General features: G+C 39.9%; 1 pseudogene; it reads left to right on the plus strand.

Moving 5' to 3' along the window:
* Positions 1 to 1,595: 1,595 nt before the first annotated feature.
* On the plus strand, positions 1,596 to 11,068 carry LOC126632525 (pentatricopeptide repeat-containing protein At4g33170-like; annotated as a pseudogene).
* The last annotated feature ends 754 nt before the right edge of the window (positions 11,069 to 11,822 follow it).

Raw genomic sequence — 11,822 nt, forward strand, 5'->3', positions numbered from 1 at the left:
CAATAACATGTTATATATTCCCAGTTATATACAAGTTATTTCTAGCAAAGTCATAATGAAAATGAGTCTTCAGCACTTGAATCCGATCTGAATCGCGTCAGAGTTCAAATCAGATCTAAGTCTTAAGCCCGGCGGGCATGTAATTTAAAGATCAGTTTAAAAGTCCTTGGCCTCAAGGCATAAAAAAGAACTCTATGTGGACTCAACCCATCCACGACAATCCTTGATAAGCGAGAAGTCCGAAGTTACTTGGGGCGCAAGTAATCAATCTATTTCTCCGTTTTGTTGCTATTATATCTTGATTCGTAGAAAAGGCTTAAGCATGAAGTGAATTCTGATAGAAAGCCTCAAGGCCTACACCTAAGGCCCCACGAAGGCATCTATTTAGCTTCATTTCATGTTGCGGTCTAGTTGGTCCGAGTATAAGGATTAACTCTGATGGGAAGCCTCAAGGCCTATACCTAAGGCCCTACAAAGGCACTCATTTGGGTTCGTCCTACCTCTTGGATTCAGATAATCAAAGGTATAATAGTGATAAGACTCTGGCAACCATAAAAGACCAAATATGATACATCCAAGCGCTGGTTTAGTTTGACAGGAAGCCTCAAGGCCTATACCTAAGGCCCCACAAAGGCACCTGTTATATCTAACTTGGTTTCTCGGGCGTATACATATTCAATCAAAGCTTAACACCCATTCAACATCTGCCATACTGAAGATGGCAGTGGCACGCCTGAGCACGACAAAGTTAATCTTGATTGTGAGCCTTAAGACCTACACCTAAGGCCCCACAAAGGCACCCTTTCAAATTAACTCTGTCCTTCTCTTTCAGAACTGCCCGACGAGCCTTGCCCGAAGTGTGTCTTGCCCGACCAAGATCTGCCCGACAAAGGCTTCCCGAGCGAGCCCGAGAAGAAAGCAGAAGTACGACAGATACCCTCAACCGACGCCATTCTCCCAGGGGAGCTGTGTGCTCGTCCGCCAGGAGATTCCTGCGACGAACAAAAACTATATTGAATCATAAATCATGATTTGAAATTCAAGTTCTTAGACAATTAATAATGGTAATGTGATAAAAAAAAAAACCTTGGATCATAAGTCTTAATCTAGGGATGACTATTTGGTACACAACACGACAATGAGTTGAAAAAACGATAAAAATAAATAGGTTTTAGTTGGCCATAATTATGCTCAAGTCATAATCGCATGAACATATTTTTGAGCCAACCCATATGTAGCACGTTAAAATAAAACTTGAATCTTCTGTTTTCTTGACACGTAACATGTTAAAATCGTGTATCGTTTCGGTCTGAAATTAATGATGCAATTCATAATCATGTAGTATTGATCTGTTATGTCGTGTCAACACGAACCCAACAAGTAAACACAAATTGCCAAACCTATCCATTTTCATATTCTTTATAAAAAAGTCCTAACCATTTTTCAAAAATATGACGCTAACAAAAAAAGAAAAACAAAAATAGAAAAAAAAAACAAAAATATAGGGCTAAAAAAGTTGTGCTCATCCTCTCTCTCTCCTCCGAATCCCAATTACGTCAAAGAAATATTAAAAAAAAAGCAATGAGTGAGTCGTACAGAGATAGAGAGAGAAAGTAGAGAGAGAAAGAGAGAGGGGTCAAATCGAGTGGCGAAGGGGGTTGGGTTGTCTTTTACAGATTTCTGTGGTGGTGGTGGTGGTATTTCCATTTAGCCCTTCTCCGCCTTTTTCTTTCTTTCTAGCCCACGGAGGGTTTCAAACAAAAACACACAGAGGAGAGAGAAACTAGAGAGAGAAACCAGAGAGAGATAGCCCTGAAAGCTTGAAGATAATATACTGGAGACGCAGCTCTCCAAGCACTCCATACAAAACCCCCAAATCTTCTACTTTCCCTCTAATCTTCTCTTTAGTTTGTGTATTCTTTAGCCGATGGATCCCTTCGATTTGGTACGAAAAGGTATACTCTTGCTGCTTCGTTCAATCGGATCTTGAGCTTCATCTGTTCAGTTTTGCAGCTTCATTAATTTCATTTCTTGAATTTTTATTTGATTTTTTTTTAGATTTCTTTTAATCATTGACGTTGAATTTGTTGAGATCTATTGAATTCGGTTGCTTGAGTAGTTATGGATTTGGTTGCTTGAGTAATCAAGTGTTATTAATTATTGTTTATTTTTAATCAAGATTTTTGTATAGATTTTGCTGTGGAAAATGGTAGTGTGGAATATCAGGTCTTAATTAATTGAGCGTTGAATATAATTAATGTGTGAGATTTTTTTTTTATAATTTTTTTATGTGTTATATCGTTTACTTCTGCTTAAAAATTAAACTTTTTTTTGTTGTTTGTTACTTTAATCAGCGTTTGAACTTGAATTTTTAGGGGTTAAAGCATGTTTGTTTGAACAAATAATTGCAGGTTTGGTGTATATTTGAAAATGATTGATATATGTATGATTCAATTTTCAAAATAAGTAGATTTTCTCTTCCTGTTTAGGTATTATTTTCGATTATTTTATAACTGGTTGCATCAACTTTGACGGACTTGTTGAATTGCAAGTTGGTTTTTCAAGAAGGGGAAGTTTTTGGTCAATGGGCTAATTATAACACTCGATGAACTGTTTTGCAGGGTTTGGTTGAAGCTTAATGAAAATCAAGTTATTGTTTTATTCAAAGCTGTTTTAGTTATTTTCATTTGAGTAAATAATGAACTTGTCCAAGAAGGGATCCTTTACCAACGACACCAAACTAAGCACTGCAAACAAGGCAACTGTGTTGAATCCCAATGCAGCAGAGTTTGTTCCCTTTTCCCTCAGATCTCCGTCATCTGGAAGCACCAGCACGGCTCAGGGCTCAAAAAAGTTTTCTTCCGCTGGAACATTTGGAAAAGCAGTACTAGATCGAACAGAATCTTCTATATCAAACAATTCCGATGACGAGGCCCACCAGTACTGGCGCCACCAGCTCCCTGATGATATTACCCCTGACTTTAAGGTCATGGGGGAAGATGAGTCGCAAGGCCTTGGGAACCTCTCTTTGGCAGGTTTGTCCTTACACGATGATGTTGAAGCAACACGGTTTGCTGCCTCTACGGGCAGTGGATACTTATTAAACGAGTCACATACTAATGGCAATAGCTTTTCCGAAAAGTTAAGAGCTTCTGCACCTCCCTTTGGCGGGGAGGATCTTTCATCGGCCAGTTTCCTTCATATGTCACCGAAGCCTTGGGATAAACAGATTCTGAACAGTAATCAGCTTGTTGGCAATGGTCAGGAGGGGTCTCCTTATGATGGCTTTTCTAGACACGGGTTCATGAATGATATGATGGGTGAGCATGCAGTTGTGGAAGATGCTGATATTAACCCTGCTGAGTTTTTGGCTTCACAGTTCCCTGGCTTCTCTGCTCAGAGCGTTGCTGAAGTTTACTTTGCCAATGGCTGTGATTTGAACCTGACTATTGAGATGTTGACTCAGTTGGAGGTATACTTGCATCTGTTAATTCAAATTGACAAAAATAAGTTTGCCATCCTCAATCAAGGCAGCTTGCATGTCTACTGTTACATTGGATTGTTGTCAGTTAATATTTCTCTTTAAAGTTAAATATTGTATTTTTTTCAAAAAATCAAGTCAAAGAAAACATTATTAAATTGTTCATGCTAATTCTTTAGATTCTATGTATCCTTTTCATTGTGTGTGAATTGAGGTGTATGATGGGATTTATTTGTTTTGACTTGTAGCTTCAAGTTGACGGTGGTTTTAATGAGAATTTGAACTCAAAGGCCTTGTCAGCTCCTGATCTTAGTTCAATGGACTTCCCTGCACTTACGCCAACAGATGGTCATCATGATCATTCAAAATATGCTGGAGATGCTGATCTCCAGCAAAGCAATCCTTATCGATCTTCTGACAAAGACAACATGCTTTTGTTCAAGTCTAGCTCATCAATTCCTAATAGAGGTGCAATAGATTTTGCTTCAGCTGTCAGAAAATTAGCAACCCAGGATTCTGGATGGAAGTATGAGAGAAATGGTTCTGCTGATGCTGCTATTGGCTCAAGCCGTTCCCATCTTTCGAACAGCACTTACAATACTGGGCATGGAAGAGGCATGTACAGCGACAGGTCGCAGAATCGTGGTTCAGCTCGAACTGCACCTGTTTGGCTTGAAACGGGAGATGCCGTTGGTAATGTCCCTTGGTCAACCAAATTAGTTCTGTTCATTTTTGTTTAGTTATGGACATTCTTCTCGATCTATATATGCTTTAACATTGTTGAGATGACAGCAAATATGTATTCTGATCTGCGGGATGAAGCTCGGGACCATGCACGCCTACGTAATGCATATTTTGAGCAGGTTTGTCTTCAATGTTCTTTGCCTTAAATGGTCTGTTTCTGCACCCTTTCCGCCACATCCTTCTTGCTTTATGTTAAGAGTGAAGCCTTAAATTGGCTTAAAATTGTGTTGGTGCAGCATATGGACATCTTGGTAGATTTAATTTTCGATCATGATTGACTCTAGTGAGTTGAACACCAATTCTCTTTGCCTAAGATGTCAACATTAAAAATTAAATACATGGCCAAGAAACAAACTGCAGCAGCACATGGTGGGTGTTCACCTTCCATGGGTTGGAAACAAATGTGTATTTAACCAATAGGTATTTGTAGGAGTGTTTTTCCCATATCAAATTGTCATACCGGCATGCTACTGCAGTTTCATTTTTTTCCTTTCTACCATGCGTGCCGAATGTTGAGCCACATAATGATTTGTGGGTTCACTCCAATCCCCTCTACTAACTTTTTCAGCTAATGTTGCTATGAAACCAAATTTACCCTTACTGTTTCTATTAAAAAACAGGCACGGCAAGCATACCTTGTTGGAAACAAGGCTCTAGCAAAGGAGCTGAGCGTTAAAGGACAGCTGCACAACATGCATATGAAGGAAGCTCATGGAAAAGCTCAAGAGTCTATATATCGTCAGAGGTTTGTTGTCCCCCACTGTTTGTGCTTCGCCTGGGCAAGGATGCCCTAGTATTTATAGAATTTTGTTTAACCATACTGTCTATACTTATGTGCATTTGTGATGGCTTGATGCGGTCTTTTGGTTTCTTTTCATTTCTTAGTTAAGTCGTTTGGATTAGACTAAAATTTTAAACCCCTCCTCGTCTTTGTCTACCGAAATCCATTTATCTTCTACCGAAATCCATTTATCTTCGAGGGAATAAACGAATATTCTGGTTGACTTATTACCACCTCCTGAACTTCTTGTTATTTTGATCCGAGAATGCTTCTATACAAGCATCGCTAGAGTGCTACTTGATCATGCAGAGCATGAGTTGGATAACATACTTAACGCAGTTGACTAATTTTTGCGTTCACCCTCAATGACCTTAGTTTTGGATGTTTTTCTTGTTTTATTGATAAAGTTAATTGGTTGCCTTTTCTGCTGTTGTGTACTGTTTTCTGAAAACACAGGAACCCAGTTTCTCCAGAGATGCAGGGCAATGGGAGATCACAAGAGAGGATGATAGACCTGCACGGGCTGCACGTAAGTGAAGCCCTTCATGTCCTGAAGCACGAGCTGAGCGTGTTGAGGAATGCTGCCAGAGCAGGAGAGCCTGGTCTTCTGGTTTATATATGTGTTGGAACGGGCCACCACACCAGGGGTTCCCGCACTCCAGCTAGGCTCCCAATTGCTGTACAGCGATACCTACTCGAAGAAGGCCTTGACTACACTGAACCACAGCCGGGGCTGCTCCGAGTTCTGTTATACTGAGCCACGAAGATGACGTGTTTGAGGTATAGGATGTTTTTTTAACACAGCACAGTCCGTGAAGCCATAGTCATCATAGCGAATCTTGTATCTGTATATGGGAAGAAAACAAGTTTAGTCCAAGTCTGAAAAACGAAAGGAAAAAAAACGAAGGATCGGAAAGTTAGAGTGAAAAAGACCGACAAAACGAAAAAAAAGAAGTGTATCATTAAGTTGGAGCAGTTGACCGAGGGATTACGTTTTCTGTAGCCGAAAATGATCCTACATTAGCAGGTGCCTTGCATCTTTTGCTTTTTTTTTGTATCTTAAAATTTTATTTCTTTGTCAAATTCCTTTTTGATTCCCAGATGTAACTGATAGAATTGAATTACATGATAGAACAATTCACCTTGCCAATTATACCCTGTGCCATTTAGCCGGAACTTTATGTTTCGCCGGCAACCTGAGAGTGGTTTTTTCCTTCCCCGTTTCCAGTTCCTTTTCCGGCTTACCGGAGTTTGACCGGCATCATCAACTATGGAAACCTTAACAAGGAAGGGATGATTTAATATATATACCAAATCTTCACATCCGTTTCACGGTTAGATCTGATCATGGGCAATTTATACCAATATGGAGGCGGATTCTCTTGCGTTGGTTAGTAATACCGAGATGTGCAATGTTGTGTGGGCTGATAGCCGTCCAACTTCATTGGTGTTTGTTCTGAACAACGAAGGTTTACCTTGTCCTCATTAGTTTTGTTTGGGTAGTGTAAGGGGTGATGTTTTTTCATGGTTGCAGCGTCCTCCTTGTTGTACCCCTCTACACTGTGTTGGTTACTGCTTATGCGCTTGCCTCTATGTAGGCTTTCGGTGTATGTTTCTAGCATCTTTGCCCCGGAATCTATTTCCCACTTTATCAAAAAAAAAAAAAAAAAGCACTCTTGTTTTAGGAGGGTGTGTTCAATTGAGATTTTGACGGATTATAATAGATTTATAAATTCATGCATTTTGATTGAGTTTAATTGATTTGTAGAGATTATATGTAAAATTTTGAACCAATTCTCTCGAAATCTCAAGGGAAGATGTGAGGTTTGTGAATGCTTAAAATACCATACGAAATCTCTCAAATTCTCTCAAACTCCTCAACTTTTTAAAATTCTTTAAAACAAATTCATAATGGAATACTCCAAGAATGTTCTAAACTTCTTCATAATCCTAATTGAATACACTCGGATTTCTTTGGATTTTAATAAATTATTTTAAAATCCTGATTGAATACAAGTTGAATTTAAGAGAATCACCAATAAAATTACGATTTAGTGCTCCTTTATTGTTTGTTTAGTGGTCTTTGAGTTTTATTTTTTTATTACACGTTTATAATCAATAAAAAGGTTGAGCCCAATTGGCCATGTGTTGTGTGTTCGTTTCCTTGTACTTGAGTTCGACGCATCCATCCAAAGATTAAAGAAGCTTACAATATACACCGTCTCATTAAAATAAAAACGTTTGTAACTGATTCTATTTGTGCATATATCCATCAAATAAATGTTTAAGAGACCACAATCTCTTCTCTTACTCTCCTCTGCCCTCTCTCACTCTGCCCGCATATCCCCATCTTCTTCTTCCTCCTCCTCTCAATGGTTCTCCATCCTCCGCGCCGCCGTCGCCGCCGCAGACTTGCAGCTCGGAAAGCGTGTGCACGCGCTGATCGTAACCTCCGGCGATGTCCCGGATCAGTTTTTGACCAACAACCTCATCGCCATGTATTCCAAATGCGGATCGCTTTTATCCGCACGCCGCCTGTTTGATAAAATGCCCGGCCGAGACCTTGTCACATGGAACTCCATTCTAGCCGCCTATGCGCATGCTGCGGGCTCTGATGTTGAGAATGTTCAAGAGGGTCTTAGCCTTTTCCGGCGTCTTCGTGAGTCGGTTGTTTTTACCAGTCGGCTCACTTTGGCGCCGGTTTTGAAGATGTGTTTGATATCAGGGCACCTATGGGTTTCCGAGGCGGTTCATGGGTATGCTGTTAAGATTGGATTGGAGTGGAATGAGCTTGTTTCTGGTGCTCTTGTGAATATATATTCTAAATTCGGACGAATTAAGGCCGCTCGTGTGTTGTTTGATGGGATGATGGAAAGGGATGTTGTGTTGTGGAATACAATGCTCAAGGCATATGTGGAAACGGGTCTTGAGGAAGAAGGACTTTCTTTCTTCTCAGCGTTTCATCGGAGTGGATTGCATCCCGATGATGTAAGTGTGCGTTCTGTTCTCAGTTGGATTGACAAAGTTGATTCTTATGAATGCAAGAGGCACATGGAGCAGGTTCAAGCATACGCGACAAAATTGTTTCTGTATGATACGAAGTCGGAGTGTTCGGACATATATTCTTGGAACAAGACGTTGTCCGAGTATGTTAAAGCTGGTGAAAATTGGGCTGCTATAGACTGCTTTAGAAACATGGTACGATCAAAAGTAGAGTTTGACACGGTGACATTAGTTGTTATTCTGTCTACGGTTGCCGGTGTAAATGATTTGGAGTTGGGGAAACAGATTCATGGTCTTGCTTTGAAATCACGTTTTGATTCTGTTGTTTCTGTTGCAAATAGCCTCATCAACATGTATTCAAGGGCTCGTTCTGCTTATTCTTCAAGAAAAGTGTTCAATCGCATGAAAGAAGTGGACTTAATTTCGTTGAACTCAATGATATTATGTTGTGCGCAAAGTGGTTTAGGAGAGGAAGCCGTAAACTTATTCATAGGCTTATTACATAATGGTTTGAGACCGGATCAATTTACTATCGCAAGTATTCTAAGGGCTTGCTCCTCCCTTGAAGAAGGGTTGTCAGCCAGCAAACAGATTCATGTTCATGCTATAAAATCCGGTATTGTTGCTGACAGTTTTGTTTCGACAGCTCTTATTGATGTTTATTCTAGAAGTGGAAACATGGAGGACGCAGAGGTCGTTCTTGGAAATGAACTTGAATTCAATCTGGCATCTTGGAATGCAATGATGTTCGGATACATAATGTGTAATGACAGTCACAAGGCATTGGAACTTATGAGGATAATGCACGAAGGTGGACACAGCACAGATGCGATATCTTTAACAACTGCGGCTAAGGCTGCTAGTAGCCTGGTAGCTTTGGGACCAGGACCAGGCAAGCAAATTCATGCTCATGCCATAAAAACAGGTTTTGTTTCGGATTTATGTGTTAACAGTGGAATTCTGGAGATGTATATCAAATGTGGTGACATGGGAAGTGCACACACAGTGTTCAACGACATCCCTGCACCCGATGGTGTTGCATGGACAACTATGATCTCAGGATGTGTAGAAAATGGAGATGAAGGGCGCTCTCTTTCTATATACCATCGGATGAGGCAGTCAGGAGTCGATCCCGATGAATATACCTTAGCCACCCTTGTCAAAGCCAGCTCTTGTCTGACAGCATTAGCACCAGGGAAACAGATACACGCTGATGTGATAAAGTTGGATTTTTCCTCAGACCCTTTTGTTGCGACATCACTTGTTGACATGTATGCCAAGTGCGGCAACATAGAAGATGCTTATCATTTATTCAGGAAAATGGAAGTTAGGAATGTCACCCTGTGGAATGCCATGTTGGTCGGTTTAGCTCAGCATGGAAATGCTAAAGAAGCACTAAGCCTTTTCAGAGTCATGAAAACGAAGAACATCGAGCCTGATAGAGTTACTTTCATTGGCGTCCTTTCCGCTTGCAGCCATTCTGGTTTAGTATCCGAAGCATTTGAGTATTTTTCTAAAATGCAGAAAGATTACGGTGTCGAACCTGATATGGAGCACTACTTTTGCCTAGTTGATGCCCTTGGCCGCGCAGGTCTAGTCCAAGAGGCAGAAAAACTGATAGCATCAATGCCCTTTGAAGCTTCTGCTTCAATGTATAGAGCCCTTCTATGTGCTTGTAGAGTTATGCTCGTAGAATCAAGGGGGAAACCGAAACTGGAAAACGGGTAGCAGTACAGCTCCTGGCTGTGGAGCCATCTTACTCGTCTGCTTACGTGCTTTTATCCAACATCTACGCAGCTGCAGTGTTCTCTGTACTACCTCAGTCAGAAGCTAGCAATAGCTTATGGACTCATAAGCACTCCTCCGTCCGCTGCCATTTGGGTGATAAAAAACCTGAGAGTTTGTGAAGATTGCCATAATGCAGTCAAATACTTATCGAAGGTTTATCAGAGAGAGATCGTTTCATGGGGGTTCTTTCAGCGCAGCTGCCTGCTAACCGACCTAGATTTTTTGAACAGATGGATTTCGTGGCGAATCACTTTTGGGTAACCCCATCTTCTACCTTCGGTTTTTGCTTATGGTACTTCATTGGCAACATTGCTAGATTTAGGGATTCAACTGACCGATTTGGAATGAGCTTGTTTCTGGTGCTCTTGTGAATATATATTCTAAATTCGGACGAATTAAGGCCGCTCTTGTGTTGTTGATGGGATGATGGAAAGGGATGTTGTGTTATGGAATACAATGCTCAAGGCATATGTGGAAACGGTTCTTGAGGAAGGACTTTATTTCTTCTCTGCATTTCATTGGAGTGGATTGCGTCTTGATGATGTTAGTGTGCACTCTGTTCTCCGTGGGATTGACTAAGTTGATTCTTATAGATGCAAGAGGCATATGGAGCAGGTTCAAGCATACGCGAAGAAATTGTTTCTGTATGATACAAAGTAGGAGTGTTTGGACATATATTCTTGGAACAAGACATTGTCCGAGTATGGTAAAGCTGGTGAAAATTGGGCTGCTGACTGCTGTAGTGTATTCAAACGCTCGTTCTGCTTATTCATCGAGAAAAGTGTTCAATCGTGTGAAAGAAGTGGACTTAATTTCGGCGAACTCAATGATATCATGTTGTGCGCAAAGTGGTTTAGGAAGGAAGCGGTAAACTTATTTACAGGTTATTATTACATGATGGGCTGTCAGCCAGCAAACAATTCATGTTCATGATATAAAATCCGATATTGTTGCTGACAGAATAAACTCAAGTTCAATCTGGCATCTTGGAATGCAATGATGTTCGGATACGTAATGTGGGATGACGGTCAGATGGCAAAGTTCAAGATTTTTAGAGGGTTTGAGGGAAATCCCCATATCTGCACTTAATAGGCAAGGCAAGCATTTGAGTCTGGCATCTCGTTCATCAACTCAGGGAACATTTTGATGTCTGGAAGGCTCATCCCCTTTTAACTTCAATGACTGATGGAAAAAGGGAAGAGGTGAGAGTTATATACTTCATTGTTTTTACTTAATTTGTTTTAACAAAAAAAAATAGCGTGTTGAAATCATTGTCAAGAGTGTTTAGTCAAAGAATTCATAGCGCACACAGAATTTTGAGAAAAAAAAATGTTAAAAGACTTTACCCATATAGTATTTTTATTTTTTATTTATTTTTGCTCTAAGAAACGAAAAAGCACTAGATAGTGATACCATGATCACAACCAGTTCCAATACAATTAAGAACAATGATGATTCTCTTCGGATCCTCTTTGTGAGGATCTAGGGGATTCATAAATCGTTTTCGTTCATCGTACATCGTGCAGTCAGTTTTTGTCAGGTACTATTTGTATTCAATTTTAAATAAAAAAATTTAAAATGATTTCTAATCGCACGATATACAATGAACACACACGATTTATGAATCTCCGGATCTTGACAAAGAGGATCCGTCACTCAAACAAGAAAGCTTTTCTTGCCATAGAAGGCAATGTCCCATCCCGAATATGAACATTAGTAAAACTAAAACCAATGCTAGTGATTGTATTTGCCAAAAAGTTCTCCGTAAACATGATTCCACAAAATGGAGTAAAAAAAAGTCGTCAACAACTTAGTATCTGTTTAGGAATCTACTTGAATTCAACTTTTTAAACTCAAAAACAATTTTCAAGTTTTAGGTCTTAAAAACTTGTTTGGTAGGACTATTTTAAAAAACTGAAATCGAGACTAACTAAAAAATAGTCTTAAACTCACTTATTTCTTTTTTCTCGCTCATCCCCTCTCACTCTAAATCTATCTCTCTTTTCTTCTTTCTCTTTCCTCTTT

The sequence above is a fragment of the Malus sylvestris genome, chromosome 8 (assembly GCF_916048215.2).
Source record: "Malus sylvestris chromosome 8, drMalSylv7.2, whole genome shotgun sequence".
Classification (NCBI taxonomy): domain Eukaryota; kingdom Viridiplantae; phylum Streptophyta; class Magnoliopsida; order Rosales; family Rosaceae; genus Malus; species Malus sylvestris.